Below are 21,273 nucleotides of genomic sequence, written 5' to 3'. Positions count from 1 at the left end.
CTTACATTTAGTCAATCATTTAGTAATATGTTAATCTGGGGTAATACTTAACAAATTTCCTCTTTAAAAAATGAATAATATCAGACTTGCTATGGACTCAGAATAAGAACGTCTCTATTAGCATGAGCCAAAGAGGTAAGGCACTCGAACCACTTATTTTTCTTAATGGTATTCAGTATTCTCAACACATTTTAACAGTTTCTATTGCCTTACCCCATATCTTAAGAGTGCATATGCTTCATGCTCGGCATCCTCACTTTTTTATATTTGTACACTGATTCTTTAATTGATCCATTTATAATAAAAGAATCAAAATTCACAAAAATAGTCTAAGAAAACAGTCCCTTTAGATTCCTCAAATCAGTCTATAGGATCTCAAACAGAGGCAACAGACTATATTTCTTTCTGATTGGACCTCAGATTCCAGAATGAAGTAGTCATCATCCATGACTCATACTCCACCAGCGGTCATCATCGATCCACATGTCAGCCTCTTTTTGCTCATCCTCCTGTACATTAGCTATTAATTAATTTCTTATTCATTGATATTAATTTTAAAAACCCTATGATTCACATAAAAACAAAGAATAAGAACCTTGACTATTTTACATCTGTCCATAGAATCATTTGTCACATTGATATCTCTCTTTCATTAATTACTCTTACAATACCATAAATTGATTAATAAATACGATTGGGAATAATCCCATATTTATCGTTGGCCATGGGTGACCAATAAGTACACTTTTTAAAAAAACCTTTCGAATGAAGGCATGAACGTTATTACTCACATTGGTCTCTGTACACCAAAGACGTGGAGACAACCAGAGAACGTGACCATGAAAGAATTTTCCAATCAGCTCGACTGGTCCATTCTGAGGAATATAAAGCAGAGTAGATGATGTTTTAAAAATGAGACTGGGCTTCCCTGGTGGCACAGTGGTTAAGAATCCTCCTGCCAACGCAGGGGACACGGGTTCGAGCCCTAGTCCGGGAAGATCCCACATGCCACGGAGCAACTAAGCCCGTTCGCCACAACTACTGAGCCTGCGCTCTAGAGCCCACGAGCCACAACTACTGAACCCATGTGCCACAACTACTAAAGCCAGTGCGCCTAGAGCCCATGCTCCACAACAAGAGAAGCCACCGCAATGAGAAGTCCACGCACCACAACGAAGAGTAGCCCCCACTCGCCGCAACTAGAGAAAGCCCGCGCGCAGCAACGAAGACCCAATGCAGCCAAAAATAAATAAATTAAATAAATTTATAAAAATGAGACCTTGTCTGAATGGATTTTTCCTTTCCACATTATATTTGTTCAGTCCTTTAGGTAGTTATTAATTTTTCATAATTTAGATTTTTTTCTCTTAACAAAAGGAACCACCTCAAATTTGAGACTGACCTAGAAAATAAAATTGACTCTAATTATGAATCTATATGATCCTTAGCCAAAGAGGTGACACTCTTGATACATTTATTTCTAAAGAGGCATCAATATTTTCAATTTTTATTAATAGTAATTCTTGCCTCACCACATATGCTCACAGTTGAACAATGCTTCACTCTCTTTTTATCTGTTTATTTATTATTTCTTTAATGGTCCTTTATCTATTTATTGATACTTCTTTAATAGTAATATCATTCATCCATTCATTAACAATAATAAATTTAATCAATGAATCCAGGGTAAGAACATGATCTCTGTATATTTCTAGTATCTGTCTACAGGATCATTTCCAACACAGGTATTTGACGAATTATGTTTTGTGTTGGACCTCAAAGTTCCAGACACATATTATTCACCATCCAAAACACATACACTACCAGTTATCTTCATTGGTTCAGGTTTGGCTGTCTTTTTCCTCATTCATTTATCAAGTAAATCATTAATTTATTAATAACAATAAAATAAACACATAATTCCCAAAATCCAAGAATAGGATCCTTGAATATTCCCAACATCTGTCTATAGAACTATTTCACACATGGACTGATTCTCTTTATTAACCAACCTCAATGGTGCACAATACTGATGACTCAACATAATGTTTCATATCATATTTATCATTGGGCCATAGTTGACTTTTTTATTATGTTTAATACTTTTAATAATTCAATGAATACCTTTAAACAAATGACCCAATCTAAGACGACAAACTTGACCATTACTCACCTTTGTCTCTTTCTAATACAGAGGCAATAGGACAATCTTAATCACGGCAGAAGCTGAAATCAGCTGGGGCATCAATTCTGAATAGTACCAAGCAGAGCAGGTGATAAAAAGTTTGATATTTTCTCCATTGATCCATACTTTCCACCATTCATATACATAGTCATTTAGGTATTTATTAATTTATGGTAATATTTATTTGTTGTTTCCTTAATAAAACAAACATCAAGCTTGCAACAGACTCAGATCAATAATTGACTATTACATATCACTATCTATATCATCCTTACTCAAAAATGCATAATACACTTGACCCGTTAATTATCCATTCTAACTTATATTAATATTATTTCTCTTTACTATGTATTTAAGTAATGAACAGTACTTAACCCTCTTCATCTTTAGTCACTTATATACTTGTTTATTAGGCCAGTAACATTTTTATAATAATATTTTTAAAAACTCGTGAACCACAAAGAATAAAACAAGGTCCCTATATATTCCTGACATCTGTCTATAGGAACGCTTCCAACAGAGGAAATGGACTAGATTTCTTTTGCTGGACCTCAGAGTTTCAGACACACAGTATTCATCGTATACGACTCATATGCCATCAGTCATCATCAATGGTCCAAGCTTAGACTCTTTTTCTTTATTCTCATCTACATTTGTTTAGTGATCACTTTATTAATTCATTAATAATAATAAAATAAATATCTGTGAATCAAAAAACTCAAGGACAATATCTTAAATACTAACTTCTGCCTATAGAATCTTTTGCCTCATGGAATATACTTATTTCAATAATCATCCTCATTGTGGCAAATATCGATTAATCAACACAAAGTTTCATGTCAATTCCATGATAATCATTAAGCCATGTTTGGCCACCTTTGAATATATTTAATAATTTTTAGTATTACACTGAATATCCTACACAAACCACCTAAACCATGAGAGAAATCTGTTGGTCACACTGGTCTTCATGCTCTTACACACAGGGTCATCCATGGAGGTCCTGATCATGGCCAAATACGTAAATCGGTTCCAGTGTATCCACCCTGAGGCGTACAAAGCAGGAGCAATAATAACAACATTGAGATACTCATTATTGATCCACACATTCCACCTTCATCTGGTCAGTCATTTAGGAATATAATAAATTCAGGTCATATTTCTTATTTTTCTCTTAGAAAAAAGAACAATATCAAACCTGGTACTGCCATAGAATAAGAACTTTGCCTGTTATTCATTGTCTACATCATTCTTAGCCAAAGAAGTATGACATTTGCACCATTTACATTTCCTAATGAACTTCAGTATTTTCAATCAATATTAATAGTTTTTATTGCCTTACCACATATATTAAGAGTGAATATGCTTCAACCTCTTCATCTTAACTTATTTATACTTATACTTATTTCTTTGGGCTATTTTTTTTTAAGTAAAATCAAAATTCATGAACACAAACCAAGAAAATTGCTCTTTTATTTTCCTAATATTTGTCTATGGTGTAATACCAAGTAGAGGCAACAGATTATATTTCTTTTTTGACTGAACCTGAGTTTCAGACACATAGTATTCATCATCCATGACTCATACGATATCAATCATCATCATTGGTCCATACATGGGCCTCTATTTCTTCATTCTCATCTGCATAAGTTCATTGATTAACTCATTATTACTAATATTAATTCTATTCCACACTTCTAACAATACAGTGAATATTTGAGGAAAAAAAGAAGCTCTCAAAGACATGAATTTGCTTACTGCATTACTCACATTGGTCTATAGAGCACGTGACCATGAAAGATGCTTAAATCCACTAGCGTGCATCCATTCTGAGGAGTACAGAGCAGAGTAGATGATAGAAAAACATTGAGACTTTCTCTAAATTGGTCCTTGTTTTCCTCATTTCATTTACTCAGTCACAAAGGTATTTATTATTTTCCATGATTTATACACATATATAAGCATAAATATGAATATAATGATATGATCCTTAGAAAAAGAGCGAACACCCTTGGTCCATCCATTTATTAATATGCATTAGTTTCTTCAATTTATATTAATAATACTTCTTGCCTCACCACATATACTCATGGTTGATAAGGCTTCATTCTTGTTTTTATTTAGTTATACTTTGTTTATTGGTTCTATCATTGATCTATTTATATTAATAACATAGAAATTCATGGATCCAAAATTAGAAGAACAATATCCTTGTTTATAGGGATGATTTGCAAGAGAGGAAACAGACTAGGTTTTGTTTTGTGTTGGACCTCAGACTTCCAGACACGTGGTATTCATCGTATATGACTCCTACGCCACCAGATGTCATCATTAGTCCAGGTTTGCGACTCTTTTTCTTACTCCCATCTACTTCTGTTTACTGATTAATTTATCAATTTACTAATGGTAATTAAATAAATATCTATGAGTCACAAAAGCTCAAGGACAAGAGCCTTCAGTATCTTTATAATTTTCTTTAGAACCACTGCCTAATTGAGTACACTTCTTTCATTAATCACCCTCATTATTCTAAAGATAGATTAATCAACAATGATTCATACATTTCCAATTTAATCACTGGACCATGGTTAGTATTTTTTCTTATAGTGAATATTATTTTTAATATTTCAGAGAATACCCTAAACAAACTACCCACAGTAAGATGAGACCACTGACTATTACTCACGTTGGTTTCCATGTATAGGCAAATTCAGAGATTGTTGACCAAGACATATGTTTAAATCAGCTAAAGCGTGTCCATTCTAAAGCATAGAAAGCAGAGTAGATGATAACATGATTGAGATGTTTCCTCTACTGATCTTTGTATCTACATTTAATTTTCAGTGATTATGTTATATATGAATTGGGTAATATATAACTTTTTCCTTAGAAAACAAACCACATTGAACTTTCTACTAACCCAGAATAAATACTGGCCATTATTTATATTATCTATAACATCCTTAGCTAGAGGAAACACCCTTGAACCATTTATTTCTTAACTGACTTAGTGTTTCCATATTTATTAATATTATCTCTAGCCTTAAATTTCTTCATAATTGGACGATGCTTCACCCTCTTCATCTTATTCATTTACATCTGCACATTGATTCTTTATTGATTCATTTATTATAATAGAATCAAAATCCATAAACACAAAGATCCCTGAGCATGAGCTTTATAAAATAAATCCTAAATCTGTCTATAGGATCATTTCCAACAGAGGCAGTAAACTAGATTTCTTTTTTATGTTGGACCTCAGAGTTCCAGACACATATTCATCATGCACGATGCATACGCCACCAGTGGTCATCACTGGCCCAGGACTGGCCTTTTTTTTCCCCCACTCTTGTCTACCTTTGTTTAGTAATTAATTCAACAAATTCTCTAATAGGAATAAAATGAATACCTATGAAGCACAAAAAACCTAGAACATAGGCCTTGAATAGTTTTACTTCTGTCTATAGAATCGTTTACTACACTGATATATCTCTTTCATTAATCACCCTCAAAGTTTCATATAGGAATTAATCAATATAATGCTGCATTATTAATCAATGGACCATGTCTGGTATTCTTTGTTTATATTTCATACTTTTCAAATACAGAGTGTTTACCCATAAAAACTCACATTTGTTTCTATGTGCCAAACACAGAGACAACCAGACATCTTGTGACCTTAGATGAATCCTTAAATCAGCTCCAATGGATCCATGCTGAGAAGTACAAAGCACAGAAGGTGATTTTTAAAAATTGAGACCTTATCTGCATTGACTTTGTTCTCCACATTTCAGCTATTCAGTCTCTTAGGGATTTATTAATTTTCATAATTTACAGTGCTTCACTTATTCATATTTATTTGTTTTTATTGACTGATTCTTTCATTTATCTGTTTATACTAATAAAATCAAAGTTCTTGAACACAAAAACCAAGAACACAATCCTTGTATATTACTAACATCTGTGAATATGGCAATTTCCAACAGAGGAAATAGACTAGATCTCTTATTGTGATAGACCTCAGAGGTCTTGACACATAGTATTCACCATCCATGACTCATACGCTACCAGTGGTCATCATTGGTCCAGGCTCAGCCCACTTTTTCTTCATTCACTTCTACACTTCTTTACCGATTAACTTATCGATAAAGCAACAATTGTAAAATAAATATCTATGAGTCAAAAAAAACTTGAAAATAAGACCTTCAAGAATCTCTACAAACATATGGACACCAAGGAGGGAAAGCGCGATGTGGGGGGGGGGGGGGGAGGGGATGAATTGGGAGATTGGGATTGACACGTATACACTAATATGTATAAAATAGATAACTAATAAGAACCTGCTGTATAAAAAATTAATTAATTAAATAAAAATTTTTAAAAAAAGAATCTCTAATATCTCTCTATAGAATCATTTGCCCCCTTGAATTTACATTTCGCTAATGACCTACGTGGTTGCAAATATTGATTCATCAATATAATGTTTCATATCAGTTCCGTATTTATAAGGGGGCCATGGTTGGCCTTTTTTATTATATTTAATTATTTTTTAATATTACAGTTAACATCCTAAACAAACCATCAAAAACAAGACAAGAACTTTGACTATTTCTTACACTTAGAGCTCAAGATCATGCAAGGTGTTTAAGTTGGCTTGGTGTGCCCACTCTAAGAAGTACAAAGCAGAGAAGATGAAAAAAACACTGAGATATTATCTTCATTAATCCTTGTATTTCACCTTTCATTACATCAGTAATTTCGGTATTCATTAATTGGGGGTAATATTTATTGATATTTCCCTCAAGAAAATATCAAACTTGCCACTGAGCCAGAATAGGAATAATAATAATTACTTGTGCTTTCTATAGAACCATTAGCCAAAGAAATAACATAAAACCATGTCCTTCTTAATTGAATCAGTGTTTTTAACATATATTAACAGATTCTCTTACTTCATGACATATTATCATAATTGGACAATGCTTCACCCTCTTTACTTATTTGTATACAGTTGACCCTTGAACAACATGGGGTTTGAACTGCATGGGTCCATTTGTACATGGATTTTTTTCAATAAATATAGTACCTGTATTTTCATTTTAGGGATCTTTAAATCAACTAAGTGTGGGAAAAATTTGTGTTTGATTAGAGATCACAACATGTGGTATCAAAAGAACCAGGGTTTGAGTCCTGATTCTATCCAAACTATTTAAGATTCTTAGCCTTGGGTGAGTCATTTATCAATCCCTTTGCTTCTGAAGCAGAGATAGCCTTACAAGGACTTTCGACTGCATGGGGTTACATCACGTGTTGTTCAAGGGTCAACTGTATTTACTGATTGATTCTTTCGTTGGTCCACCTATAATAACAGAATCAAATTCCATAACAAAAACTAAGAACAAGATCCTTGAATATTCCTAACATATGTCCACAGGATAATTTCTAACGGACGTATGGTATAGACTAGATTTCTTACTGGGTTGGACCTCAGAGTTCCAGACAAGTACTCATCATCCATGACTCATACCCCACCAGCATCACCATTGGTCCAGGATTGGCCCTCATTATCTTCAATCATGTCTGCATGTTTTTATTGATTAAGTCATCAATTCACTAATAATAATAAAATAAATGCCTGGAGGTCATAAAAACTTGAAACAAGATCCTTGAATATCTCTAACATTTCTCTATAGAATTACTTCCCACTGACAATATATATATATTTCATTAATTGGCCACAATGTTTTCTATATAGATTAATTAATACAATACTTTATATTGACCCCATTTTACTGTTTGAATGTGACAAAACCATGTCTTTATAGAGGGAGGTTTAAATCAACTGTGACTCAAATTAAAATTGATAATACATTGTACATTAATTAATTAATTGAATAATTAACTGTGAAAATAAATAAAATGGTCTTTCTTTTTTCTCCTTAATTGACCACAGATGTACTGAATTGGCCCACACATGATCTCCATTCATTTAATTTGTACATCTAGCCATTTATTCCCTTCCAATAACAGAGTTAACACCCATGACAAACCACCAAACCAGAAGCAATTACTTTGACTGTTACTTACGTAAGTTTCTATAGTCCTTAATTGAATCATTGCGCAACCATTCTGTAGAGTACAAAGCAAATGTGAAAATAGACAGATTAGATTAGGTAGATAGATAGATAGATAGATAGATAGGACAGGCTAGATTCAGATTTTTCTAGTTGACTCCAAGTGAACAACTGATGAGGAATAAACCTTAGTGCTTGTTGTATATTAAAACTCTTCATGGTATATTGCTTGATTGATTGAATCAAGTATTAAATGTAACGAATATAATGAACACCTCTGAAAGCAACACCAGACAAAAGAATAAGAACTATGACTATTACACATGTCTGCTTGTGTGTCCCCTACCCAGTCAGGTAAGAGCTATAACAACTTTCTAAATGAACCTTTCTTGGAGAGAATTCGGTTAATCTGAGTCTTAGATTCAAGCACATTCTCAGCAACTGTCCATGCTTGTCCCACCTTTATATATGTATGTATGTATATAGCTATACATAGAGTCATTTTATCTTCCATTTTTTTTAAAGTAATTGCACCAACAAGCCAGGAAGAGAAATCCTCTCTAAATATATTGACCATTTCAAAAATTAAGAGCCTAGGTCTAGTTTTTTTATCTAGAGAGCAATTGTTAGAACTGGATTAATCACTCTCCTTGTTTCATAACACATGGTCCTCACTGGGCCATGCGTTACCTTCTTTCAAGGAACTGATTAAAATATTAACTTATTCCTTGATACGTTTATAATAATAACATTAATACTTGTGACTCCACAGAAACAGAACAATATTAATGCCTGTCCATATGCTCATTAGGCACAGAAAAAAGATCAGATAATTTTTTCTTGTTTTTTTTTAATTAAAAAGTAGAAGATCATTGAATTAATCATAACTGGTCATGTGACATTCTCAACATGGGTCCAAGTATAAGCCCACTCTCAATTATGTAGTTATTTAATCAATAATTAATTTAAGTAAATGTTTTGCCCTTATCTTAATAAAACAAAAACCAACAACCCAACCCAGAAAAACAGCATGAGCTCTTACACCCATTTATTGAAATGCTCTTTACTCAAAATGGTCAGCTTTAATCAATTTATTTTACTGGAACTCAGTGCTTCAGAAATGTATTAATAATGATTTTTATATTACATATATTACATTACATTCTCCCATATTTGGACCAAGAATAAACCATTTTGTCCTTATTCATTTATACTTTCTCGATTTATTCATGCATTGATTTACTGAAAATACAATACTCAGAAACCCAAGCACAAGAACAAACTCTTGAATATTTTTAACTCCTTGAACAAGTTCATTTCCTGTAGAGATAACAAAGAGGAATGAATCTTTTTGTAATGGACCTCAGAGTTATAGGGTTTAATCAAAGTCCTTGACTTCAGACACCCCAGGGTACTCATCATCGATCCAGGCTAAGCAATCTTTTTCTTCATTTATACCGTTGTTCACTGATCCACCAACAGTAATAACATCAATATCCATGAATTTTAAAAAAGCCAAGAACAAGACCCTTGAATATGACCAACATCTGTGTATAGGCTCTTTTCCCATAAACTAGGTCTTTCTCAATAGATGAGATCTCTTTTTGTAGTGGCCCTCATTGAGGTATGTATGGATCAATTATCATCCTTGCTTTGTATCCTTCCTCTTCCAGCTCTCTTGCATCTTCCTAATCTAAATAATTCAACAAACACTAATGAAAAATTCACTCCAAGATCTTTTGACAAGATCTTTTGACTATTATTATTTTATTTTAGTCATTAGAATCCTTACCCACAAAGGTAACAGTCAAGATCTTCCTCAAAACAGACTGATTAAAGCAGCCATGGTCTTCATTCTGTGGAGTTAAATGCCAATGTTCAAAAGAATGAACAGTTGAGAATTAGATTGATTTAAAAGGACATTAGTTGCGTGGTACTACGTTAATCATTAAGTTGATTCAAGTGTCATTTTCATCACTGACCTGAGAACAGCACTCCTTTTTATTACTTGATTTAACTATTACTTTTAAATAATATAATGAACACTGTTGAATTCATCACTCAAAAATAAGAACTATGACTATTGCTCATATCTGTCTATAGACCCCTACCCACATAGGTAAGAGCCTAGATAATCTTTTTTTAATGGTCTCAATTTGTGTAGAAATGGTTGAATTTAAAATCTGTGATTCATGGCATAGTCTGACCAAGGTCTATGCTTGACCCTACTCATATTTTAATTCAATTGTTCATTGTTTTATTTATTCATTTATGGACTTATTCATGGAATACTCGATCATATATTCAAATATACCAACACACGCACACACAAAGTGATAAACCCATGAACAACCCAGAATAGAAATGATCTTCATGTACATGTCTATATGTTCATACCTAAACTAGGAAGAGAGGATTAGTAGTATACAAAAAGATTAGTCATTATTCTTGCTTCTTACTGAGCCATGTTTGCCTCCTTTTAGACTATTGACTGTGATTAGGACTTCATCTATTTACATGTAAGAATACATCAATATCTAGGAATTAACTAACATTAGATAGGAAACTTGAATAATATTTATTGTTGCCATATGTCTATTTCACTACACAGAGATTTAAAAACTAGATGCTTTTATTGTTTTTAATAAAACTCAGTGAACAGAGTTGGACTAATAATAACTCTTTTCATAAGGCACATTCTGAAGATGAGCTTTGCTCATTCTTTTTTCAATTAAATAATTATTTAATAAGCATTTATTTATGTAATTTTCCCCTTCTCTAAGTAAAAACAACCAACCAGCAAACAACCACCTACATCAAACAATAATTCTGAATCTTAAATACATCTGTATACATATTCCTTCCAAAAGAGGGCAAACAGCCTTTATGTATATATTTCACTGGAATTTAGTGCTATGGAAACATATAACAATAATCCATGTTTCATTATATACTCTCATAACTGGTCCAGGCCCAGCTTCCTTTATATTTACCCATCTTTACATTTCTTCATTTATTCATGCATTGATTTACTTATGAAAATCAATCTATACCCAGAAGGTGTGGATGCCTGTGATCAAGACACCTGAATATTCTGAACTTCTGCTATACAGTCATTTCCATAAAGGAAAAAAAAGAGAAGGCCACTTTTAAATGATGGACCTCAGAGTTACAGATGGCTTTAATCAAAAGTTTTGATTCAGACACCCTCCAATCTCATCATTGGTCCAGGCTTGGCATTCTTTTTCTTTGTTATTTATACCTTCATTTTCCCATGAGTCACAGACTCCCAAAAACAGGATCCTTGATATAACTATGATAATTGTCTCTAGACTGATTTCTGACAGAGCTTTCAGACAAGATCTAAGTGAAGCCTTGCTTCATCTCAGTACCATCACAAAAAATGACCCATCATTGGGCCATGTTGATTTAATTCACCCAATTTTAAACATGCTGTAGTGAACATCCAAAAACCACAATGGTACCCTACATCTAGAACACACACAATAAGTTCCACCTTCTAAGAGCTTCCTCTAAACAATTAATAGGCTGGATCTCTAACAATATGGAAATGCTTAAACCAACTGCAGTGCAGAAATAATATGAAATAGCAAATGGTTCTGAAAATTAATTAAATACCTTTCATTTCTTTTTAAAATGAATCTCAGAGGTGCTGAAATGCGTTAATTCTACTCCTTGGCCCATAACACATTCTTCACTATTGGTCCATACTTGGTGTTCTTGGATTTGGTTTTTATGTATACAGCCTTTTGTTCTCTTGAACTACCTCAGTGACCACACATGAACAAACCATACAAACAAAAAACAGAAACTTTGATTGTTACTTACATTGCTCCTTACCTACAGAAGTAACAGCTAAGATCTTCATCATTGGACAACGACTGAATCCAACGTGGAGTGTTCATTCAGAAGGAAAAGGCAGATTTTTAAAAGAATGAAAAGTGTAAACTTAGATTTTTAAAATAGAAGTTAGTTCTGCATTACTAGATTAACCAGAAACATTGGTTTGTGTCACATTTTCATCAATCCATCCAACAGTGGTATCCTTTTCATCTATTGACTTAATTTTTAGTGTGAAATAAAATAATGAAGACTTTTTAAATGTTTTTATGAAGATGTTTTGATCTATCACCCAATATAAAAACTATAACTATTATTAATATTTGGCTATACCCCTACCTAATCGCAAAAAGGCCACATAATTTTTTTAATGGGGAAAACTTTTGCAAAATGTGATGAATTTAAATTCTTATTTCAAAAAACATTCTGACCCCTTGGTGCCATATACTTTAACTCATGTACTTATTGATTAATTTATTCACTCATTTATTTAATAATTCTAAGCATAATTTAATTATCTAGACTTTTTTTTTTAAGGAAATACAAACTGATAGAGCCATCTGCTATTCAAAACTAAATACTATTACATGCATCTTTCTCTATCAGCAATGACCAAAATGGTAGCCACTGGCCACTTATAGCTTGAAATGTGCCTAGTGTTACTAAGGAACTAAATTTTTATTTTTGGCTGTTTGAATTTAAATGTTAACAGCAAGATGTGTTTAGAGAGTGGGGTCTATATGATCCTTCCTTAAAGATGGAGGGGCTCAGATCTTTTTTATTTAAGTGGATTTCTAGGCAATAAAACAGGATTAATCATGCTCCTTCACATATTACATATGCTCCTAACTGGCCCACAGTTTGTACTCTTTTAAGTAATAGATTGAGATATGAAATTATGCTTTTACTCACTTATAATAATAGCACTAATATTGGTGAAGCCTAAGAACACTTGACAAAAATGCTGAGAGACACTAAATCTATCCATTTGATGATTACTCACAAAAATCATCAACAACATGCATTTACTTTTTTAAAAATAAAAATCAATGAACACAAGAGGATTCATAATTAGTATATTCTCAAATCTCATGCTTAGACCTTTTGTATGTTTCAGTAACTATCTAATCATTTGTATTTTATTTTTCATTATTGATTATATTAAACTACTACTTATTAAACGTTATATTAATATGTTTATCATGATTTGTTATATTACTATTGAATATATTTATTAAGTATTATTATTGTACAGTTATGTAAATATTCTTAAAGTAAGACATACAACCAGAAACTCACCACCAACCAAGAACAACATTGATGTTCACATATATCTATGCTCCCAAAGGAGGAGTAGCCTTGGTCTATTTTATTGAACTCAAATTTTCAGAAATGTATTAACAATAATTTTTGGTTCATAAGCTCCTTTCATAATTGGATAAGGTGTAGCCCTCCTCTTTATTTATACTTTATTTATTCATACATTTATTTACTTACAATAATACAATCCATATTCATAAACAACAAAAGGTCAAGAACACAATCCTTGAATATTTCTGACTTCCTCTGTAAGCACATTTCCCAAAGATGCAACGGACCTCAGAGTTACAGACTGGGTTTAATCAAAATGTTATTCAGATGCCCCACGCATACTCATCATCGATCCAGACTTGGTATTCTGTGCCTTTGTTTGATATATTGTTCTTGACTTATTCATTGATTCATTAATAATAATACAGTCAATGTCCATTAATTAGGAAAATAAAACCAAGATCCTTGAAGATATGAATATGTCTGTGAACATTCACTTCCTACAGAGCTAGAGAAGTAGCTCTCTTTGTGCAATGCAGCCCAGCATTGAAAATATGAGTGAATCCATTTCCTTGCATCATATCAGTTTCATATTAGCCATTCGTCCATGCTTGGACCTCTTTCACTTAACATCCATATTTTAAAGATGAACAATGAACTTCCATTTTATACCACAACTAAGAAAAATGCAAAATTTTCCATTTTTGTATATTCTCCTCCTCAGTGGGTTCACAGTCTATAACAATACCAATGGAGAAGTTTATATCCACTGTGGTAAAAAAATTAAATGGAATATTAAAATTTTCTGAAAATGAGTGAAATGCCTTTCATCTTGTTGTCCTAATAAATTCAGTCATGCTGAAATGCTGAAATGGAGTAATCATAATTCTGAATTCCTAACACATTTTAATCATTGGTCAATGCATGACCACCTTGAATTGTTTGTGTATGTAGCCATTTATTCCTTCAAAACATCTCAGTGGATACCCATGACCAAGCCCCCCAAGTAGAACATGAACTTTATTACTTACATAGATCTCTTCTCTCTTTATCCAAAGAGGTAAAACTCAAGATCTTTGCCATGGGCTAATAATCAAATATGGTAGAGTTGTTCATTCTGAGCAGTAAAAAGCAAATTTTAAAAAGAATCAATCTACAATTACCCATTTTTAAAAATCAATAATCAGGTAACAATAATCCTTGGTTTGCTTTCTATTCTCAACATTTGGAAAGAGAGAGCTCTACTTTATATTTATTAACTTGTGCAATTTTTTAATTTTAAATAATACAATGAACACCACTGGATCTAGCAGTAAACAGAAGAAAAATAACTATAATTATTAAGAATATGTCTCCCAAAAAAAAAAAAAAAAAAAAAAAAAGAATATGTCTCCCTACTTACTACCCACGAAGAGCCAAGATCATCTTTTTTATTGAACTTTATTTGTGTGGCATTGGATACATGGGAGATTCAACTCATGGCACAATCTCACCAATGGTCCAAGCTTTACCCTACTTAATATATTTATTAATTCACTCACTAATTCCTTTATTTAATTACTCATGGAATAATAAGACCATCCCTTTATTTTTCTAAAAGAATTCCAAAAAGCTTAAACAATCATCAAACCAGAACTGAAACACTATTATTTACAAATGTCTATGTACACCATTGGAAAGGCCTATGACTCTTTATCTTCCTGTGGACATCAGTTGTGTAAAACATGATGAATCACAATCTTTACATCCAATTGCATGCTTTCCATTGAGGCAATACTGGCTGACATTTTTGAAAAATTTATTGAGATACAAATGTATACATTTGTTCACTTATAATTAAACTTCAATATCTGTGACCCACCCACACTGGATAAGCACCTTGAATAATATTTACATTTGTCCTAATGTCATTACCCAAAAGAATAGCAAACTGGTTCCTTTAATTTAAGTTTGTTTGTATGCAACATAAAATTGCATAAAAAGATTGAATTAATCACAAATGTGGTTGAATAAAAGAGTCTCATCATCATTCCATGCTTTCCCTCCCAATTACACAGTTTATTCAATCAACTATTTATGTAAATGTATTTCTTTTTCCTTAATAAAATGATCGATTGGCAACTCGCCTCCACACAAAACAAAAACATTGAGTTTTGTGTGCAAATGACCATATGCTCCTTACAAAAATGATAAGAGCCTTGACTATTAATTTACTGGGACTAAAAATCTCAAAATTGTTTTTGTAATTATCAATGTTTCATTACATGCTTTAAAAAGTAGTACACATATATCTCTCTTATTCCTCATTCACTGATATATTTCTTTATTCATAGGCTAAATTTATTCTAATTCATACCCCAAACCAAAAAGCCTGAGAATAAGGTGTTGTACGCGCATTTCCCACAAAGAGAATAATGAGATGTCTCTTCGCTTTGGACCTCAGAGTTGCAGATGGGCTTAATCAAAATTCTTGTTTCAGAAACCCCATGAGATTCATCACTGGTCCTTGCTAGAAAAAATTTTTTTCATTTATTGATTAATTTTCTGATGCACAAATAATAATACAATCACAAAATTCCAAAAACAAGATCCTTGAATTTTAGGTTCTCACCCTATAGAGCTAATAAACGACATTTCTTCTATAATGGAACTCAAACCTGCACATGTGGATGGGTGAACATCCCGGCTTTGTATCAAACCCACATTCAGCATTGCTTCCTGTGTGGCCCTCTTTTATTTAATTCATCTGTACGTCAAAGATGGTTCCATGAAAAATAATGAAACCACCATCTGAATCACCTCTGGGCTGCCCACAAAGAGTCATCAGCCCCTCTACCCATATGCAAATGGTGAAATCAACCATGGTAGAAAATAGAAAATAATATTAAACAGCTTGGAGAATAAATTAAATAACTTCTATCTCCTTTTAAAATGACCTCAGTTGTGCTGATTTAGATTAAACATAATTTGGGGTTTGTAACACATTCCCGTCATTGGTCCATAGTTGAAGTGTTTTATATATTTCATGTATGTAGTACATAATTATTACTTTGGAATTCTTCAGCTAACGTTCATGAATAAACCATTCAAACAAAGAATGTGAACCAAGGGACTTACTTATATTAGACTTTATGCTCCTTGCTTACGATAACAATTCTTTATTAAGTGATTAAATCAGCTGTCCTGTGTTCACTCTGGGGAGGAAAAAAGCAGATTTAGACTAGATTTCAATTTTTTAATGATTGTTAATCAGGCAGAACTAGATAACAATAAACTTTGGCTCAAAAATGTAATTTTTTTACTAATCCAGTATTGAATTCTTAGTTATGAATAATATAATAAACATTATTAACTCCACCACCTAGCCCAAGATTAAGATCTGTAACAATTACAAATATCCAAGAATATAAACATCTGTTAAGTACATGGTTATTTAATAGATTATTGACTGATGCAAACACTTTTCCTTTTCCTAATTAAAAAATAGCAAACTACCAAAACTCAAAACATTGCCTCCTGACCACAGATACTCATATGTTCCATGTGAAAGAGGATTACAGACTAAACCTGTTCATTTTACTTCAGAATTGTATTAATATTAATACTTATTTTATTGCACTCTACTGATTGTTCCATGAGCAGATCTCTTCGTTTTTCAGATGTACATTTCTTTCTTTATTCGTGCTCTGATTCACTTGCAATAATACAATCCATATCCATGAACCACAAAAGCCCAGGAACAAGTTTATTGCCTTTTCCTAACTTCTACTACTAGTTAATGTCTACAGAGAATATTTACTAGTTCTCTTTCCATAGTGGACCTCAAAGTTACACAGAGCGCTTAATCAAAGTTATTGACTCAGATACCTCCACCAATACCCATCATCGACCCAGGCATGTCTTTCTATTTCTTCATCTACTTATGTCTTCTTGAACTGATTCACTCGTTCATGAATTCACGAATAATTATACAATCAATAACCTTCGGTGACGCAAAACTAAGAACAAAAGCCTTAAATACAACCAAGATCTGTTCATTGCCCCTGTTCATGCAGAGCGAATAGACTCAGTCACTTTTCACTGTGAGGCTCTGTTTTACATGTAGGGGTTAATCAGCATGCTTGCTTCATATCAATCCCTTTCTTAAGATTAGTGCCCACCTGCTACTCTTTCACTTGATTTGGCCTTACATTAAAGCTAGTGTAATCAACAACCACAGACCTATCATCTTAGCCCACAACTGACAAAAATGACATCTGCCATCTTCCAAAGTACTCCAGCCTCAAAGAGTTAACAACTGAGGTCTTAATCAATGAAGAAATGGATTCAGCAAATGTGGCAAGAATATTAAGTAGGAAGTTAAACTGCTCTGAAAATATGTGAAATGCCCTCCATCACTTTAGTAATGGTCCTTAGTCGGGCTGAGTCAAATTAATCATAAATGTTAGTTTATGACACATTCCAATCATGGGCTGGTAACTGGCATTCCTTAATTTCATGTACTATTTAACTATTTATTTTATTGAAATAATTTAGTGGGATCCCATTAATAACTCCCATCGGAGCTTAGAACACCAACATTGATGTTTCCTTAGTTCGGTCTTTAAGCTCCTTAGTCTCAGAAGTAAGGGTCTTCACCTTTAGAGAATGATTAAATCAGATGTGTGGTGTTCATTCTATAAAGAAAAAAAAGAGCCTATTATTAAAAACTATAGAGTTAGCTTTTTTCAAATTGTTATAACACATTCTCATCATTTTCCTAAGAATGGCACTCCTTTATTTACTTACTTAAATTTTACTATTAAATAGTATGAATACCACTGAATTCATTATTCAACACAAAATTAAAACTACAATTAGAGATATCTGACTTTGCCTGCTACTTACATAGGAAGAGCCAAGATCATCTTATTGGACTTACTTCTGCAGAATTGGACATATTTAATATGTTTCATGGTACAATCTCACCAATCCTCCACTATATGGACTTACGGATTCATTCACCTACTGATTTATTTTATTTTTCAGGGAATAATATTATCATGTCTTTATTTTTCTAAAGAAAACTCAAAATGGTTAGACACTAACCCAGAATCAAATTACTGGAACTTGGAAAGGTTCAGGTGTACCATTCAAAAAATAGAAGAGCTTAGAATTTTTCCTAGAATATCTGACTCAGAAAACAAGATGAATCAGTATCCTGATATCAAAACATGTGTTCTGAACTGGTCTGTGGTTTGCTGACTTCTTAAAAATAGATTGAGATATAAAATTATACCTTCTTTCTCTTATACAAACATATTAGTATCTGTGATCTTATCCACTAGACAAGAACACTGAACAAAATTTATGTCTATCTATGGTCATTGCCATTGAGAATAACAGACTTGCTTCTTTTTTTATTGTTTTAACAAAAATCAATGAAAAAAAGGATCGGATTAATTAGAAGTGTTGTCTTACCAAACATTCTCATCAGTGGTCTCTGGCTCTCAATTACGTGGTTATTTAAACAAGTATTTATACAAGTAAATGCATTTGCATTTCCTTAATACCACAACCAGTGAGCAACCCACGACCAACACAGAACAAAAACTGTTATATACAAATGACCATACATATACCACCTTCCAGAGCAGTAACAGTCTCTACTATTAATGTATAGTAAAGAGTCAGAGTCTCAGCTAGATTTTAATAACAATCCATGTTTCGTTACATTCCTTAATAATAGGTACATGACTTATTATATTTTTTAATTTATTGATACATTTTACCTATTTATGGGTCAACTTTATAATAAAAATACAATCCATCCCCAAGAACCATAAAAGTACAAACACAAGGTACCATGTGCTCATTTCCCACAGAGGGAATAATTTAACCATGTGTCTCTTTGCCATGGACCTCAGAAGTGCATATGGGTTTAATCAAAACTCCTGTTTCAGATACCCCATGGAACTCATCATCGATCCAGACACGTTGTTCTTTCTGTATTTACTTATTAATTGATCCATGAATAACAATACAATCATAAAACTCCAGGAACAAAATCTCCTTTTATAATGGACCTCAGAGAACATGTGTGATCAATCAACATCCATGCTTCATACCAAATCCACATTCACCATTGGTCCTTCTGGGTGCTTCTTTTATTTAGTTTGCCCATGTTTTAACGATGGTTCAATGAAAAGTGATGAAACCACCATCTTTAATCACTTCTCAAACACAGAGTCTTCCACGGGCTTGTGGGTTGCCACAGAGTTATCAGTCAGTGCTATACCAATACGAGAATGTTTAAGTCATTTGTGGAGGATCATATAATGTAATATTAAGTAGTTCTAAAAATGAACGAAACAACTACTGAATTAGACTGCTGAATTAAACTAAACATAATTTTTGATTCATAACATATTCCCATCATTGGTCCATATTGGGGATTTTTATTTCCTTTATACACATTGATCCTTTTGAAATACCACTAAATATTTGTGAACAAATCATCCTACCCAAGGATAGGAACTTCAAGTCTTACTTACTTATTTTTCTCTAGGTTCTTAACTCACAGAGCTAACTGCCAAGATTTTGCTTCTTAGAAAATGAATAAGTGTGCTGTCCTGTGATCATTCTGTAGAGGAAGAAGGAGAATTAAACTAGAATTTAAGCGTATTTTAGTTACTTGGAGCTAGGTAGTTATAAACTTTGGTCCTTTTTAATTAATCCAGTATTCGACTTTTACTTTTAGATACTTTTAATTATAGCCACTGTTGAATTCACACATAAGAATAAGAAAGATATTTATCAAAAATATCTTTATAGTTTAACAGTTTTAACAGAATAAAAGATAATTTTAATGGATGCTACTTTTGCAGAATTAGGTACATTTAAATCTTTATTTGGGTACATTTAAATCCAATAAGGGGTTAATATCCAACATATACAAACAGCTCATACAACTCAACATAAAAAAAAAACTGATTAAAAATGAGCAGAAGAACTGAATAAGCATTCTTCCAAAGAGGAAAAGCAGGCAGCCAAGAGGCACATGAGAAGATGCTCAACATCGCTAATCATCAGGGAAATACAAATCAAAACCACAATGAGATACCACCTCACACCTGTCAGAATGGCCATCATGAAACATAACACAAATAACAAATGTTGGCAAGGATGTGGAGAAAAGGAAATGCTCATATACTGTTGGTAGGAATGTAAAATGTGGAAAACAGTATGGAGGTTTCTCAAAAACCTAAAAATAGAACTATCATATAATCCAGCAATTCCACTCCTGGGTATATATTCAGAAAAAAACCCACGAATTTGAAAAGATACATGCACCCCAATGTTCATAGCAGCATTATTTACAATTGCCAAGATATGGAAGCAACCTAAGTGTCCATGAACAGATGAATGGATAAAGAAGATGTGGTGTGTGTGTGTGTGTGTGTGTGTGTGTGTGTAATGGAATACTACTCAGCCATAAAAAAGAATGAAATAATGCCATTTGCAGCAACATGGATGGACCTAGAGATTATCATATTGATATTAAGTGAAGTCAGACAGAGAAAGAAAGTATGAATCTAACAAGTACAACAAACTAGTGAATATAACAAAAAAGAAGCAGACTAGCAGATACAGAGAACAAACTAGTGGTTATCAGTGGGGAGAGAAAAGGGGGAGGGGAAATATAGGGGTAAGGAATTACGAGGTACAAACTATTAGGCATAAAATAAGCTACAAGGATGGGTTGTATAACACGGGGAATATAGTCAATAGTTTATAGTAACTATAAATGGAGTATATAACCTTTAAAAATTGTGAATCACTATATTGTACCCCTGTAATTTT

General features: G+C 32.8%; 3 long non-coding RNA genes, 13 other non-coding genes and 1 pseudogene across 16 annotated transcripts; all 17 read right to left on the bottom strand.

Annotated features, from left to right (window-relative positions):
• Positions 1-409: 409 nt before the first annotated feature.
• Positions 410-482, bottom strand: LOC114237329 (small nucleolar RNA SNORD113/SNORD114 family). Its single transcript, XR_003623019.1, has one exon. It is a non-coding gene; the product is annotated as a small nucleolar RNA SNORD113/SNORD114 family (small nucleolar RNA).
• Positions 483-808: 326 nt separating this feature from the next.
• Positions 809-2,481, bottom strand: LOC103008639 (uncharacterized). The gene is made up of 3 exons (XR_450692.2): positions 2,174-2,481; positions 1,280-1,402; positions 809-875 (listed from the first exon to the last, which is right to left on the bottom strand). It is a non-coding gene; the product is annotated as an uncharacterized LOC103008639 (long non-coding RNA).
• On the bottom strand, positions 1,770-1,844 carry LOC114237332 (small nucleolar RNA SNORD113/SNORD114 family). The gene has a single exon (XR_003623022.1). It is a non-coding gene; the product is annotated as a small nucleolar RNA SNORD113/SNORD114 family (small nucleolar RNA).
• Positions 2,482-2,729: 248 nt separating the features above from the next.
• On the bottom strand, positions 2,730-2,804 carry LOC114237305 (small nucleolar RNA SNORD113/SNORD114 family). Its single transcript, XR_003622997.1, has one exon. It is a non-coding gene; the product is annotated as a small nucleolar RNA SNORD113/SNORD114 family (small nucleolar RNA).
• Positions 2,805-3,724: 920 nt separating this feature from the next.
• On the bottom strand, positions 3,725-3,797 carry LOC114237339 (small nucleolar RNA SNORD113/SNORD114 family). The gene has a single exon (XR_003623028.2). It is a non-coding gene; the product is annotated as a small nucleolar RNA SNORD113/SNORD114 family (small nucleolar RNA).
• A 652-nt stretch (positions 3,798-4,449) lies between these two features.
• On the bottom strand, positions 4,450-4,524 carry LOC114237303 (small nucleolar RNA SNORD113/SNORD114 family). Its single transcript, XR_003622995.1, has one exon. It is a non-coding gene; the product is annotated as a small nucleolar RNA SNORD113/SNORD114 family (small nucleolar RNA).
• A 912-nt stretch (positions 4,525-5,436) lies between these two features.
• LOC114237308 (small nucleolar RNA SNORD113/SNORD114 family) lies at positions 5,437-5,508 on the bottom strand. Its single transcript, XR_003623000.1, has one exon. It is a non-coding gene; the product is annotated as a small nucleolar RNA SNORD113/SNORD114 family (small nucleolar RNA).
• A 308-nt stretch (positions 5,509-5,816) lies between these two features.
• Positions 5,817-10,115, bottom strand: LOC103009030 (uncharacterized). Its single transcript, XR_450694.2, has 3 exons — positions 10,052-10,115; positions 8,273-8,314; positions 5,817-5,901 (listed from the first exon to the last, which is right to left on the bottom strand). It is a non-coding gene; the product is annotated as an uncharacterized LOC103009030 (long non-coding RNA).
• Positions 6,199-6,273, bottom strand: LOC114237306 (small nucleolar RNA SNORD113/SNORD114 family). The gene has a single exon (XR_003622998.2). It is a non-coding gene; the product is annotated as a small nucleolar RNA SNORD113/SNORD114 family (small nucleolar RNA).
• On the bottom strand, positions 7,666-7,736 carry LOC114237323 (small nucleolar RNA SNORD113/SNORD114 family). Its single transcript, XR_003623013.1, has one exon. It is a non-coding gene; the product is annotated as a small nucleolar RNA SNORD113/SNORD114 family (small nucleolar RNA).
• On the bottom strand, positions 9,616-9,688 carry LOC114237276 (small nucleolar RNA SNORD113/SNORD114 family). Its single transcript, XR_003622973.1, has one exon. It is a non-coding gene; the product is annotated as a small nucleolar RNA SNORD113/SNORD114 family (small nucleolar RNA).
• A 1,300-nt stretch (positions 10,116-11,415) lies between the features above and the next one.
• LOC114237346 (small nucleolar RNA SNORD113/SNORD114 family) lies at positions 11,416-11,489 on the bottom strand. Its single transcript, XR_003623035.1, has one exon. It is a non-coding gene; the product is annotated as a small nucleolar RNA SNORD113/SNORD114 family (small nucleolar RNA).
• A 619-nt stretch (positions 11,490-12,108) lies between these two features.
• LOC103009220 (uncharacterized) lies at positions 12,109-20,030 on the bottom strand. Its single transcript, XR_450695.2, has 5 exons — positions 19,965-20,030; positions 18,070-18,107; positions 16,549-16,625; positions 14,463-14,548; positions 12,109-12,161 (listed from the first exon to the last, which is right to left on the bottom strand). It is a non-coding gene; the product is annotated as an uncharacterized LOC103009220 (long non-coding RNA).
• Positions 13,713-13,787, bottom strand: LOC114237275 (small nucleolar RNA SNORD113/SNORD114 family). The gene has a single exon (XR_003622972.1). It is a non-coding gene; the product is annotated as a small nucleolar RNA SNORD113/SNORD114 family (small nucleolar RNA).
• LOC114237284 (small nucleolar RNA SNORD113/SNORD114 family) lies at positions 15,864-15,938 on the bottom strand. The gene has a single exon (XR_003622980.1). It is a non-coding gene; the product is annotated as a small nucleolar RNA SNORD113/SNORD114 family (small nucleolar RNA).
• LOC114237285 (small nucleolar RNA SNORD113/SNORD114 family) lies at positions 17,247-17,324 on the bottom strand (annotated as a pseudogene).
• Positions 19,327-19,401, bottom strand: LOC114237291 (small nucleolar RNA SNORD113/SNORD114 family). The gene has a single exon (XR_003622984.1). It is a non-coding gene; the product is annotated as a small nucleolar RNA SNORD113/SNORD114 family (small nucleolar RNA).
• Positions 20,031-21,273: the final 1,243 nt, after the last annotated feature.

The sequence above is a fragment of the Balaenoptera acutorostrata genome, chromosome 3, assembly GCF_949987535.1.
Source record: "Balaenoptera acutorostrata chromosome 3, mBalAcu1.1, whole genome shotgun sequence".
NCBI lineage: Eukaryota > Metazoa > Chordata > Mammalia > Artiodactyla > Balaenopteridae > Balaenoptera > Balaenoptera acutorostrata.
The sequence above is the reverse complement of the archived record's forward strand: the minus strand, read 5'-3'. Positions and strand labels throughout refer to the sequence as shown.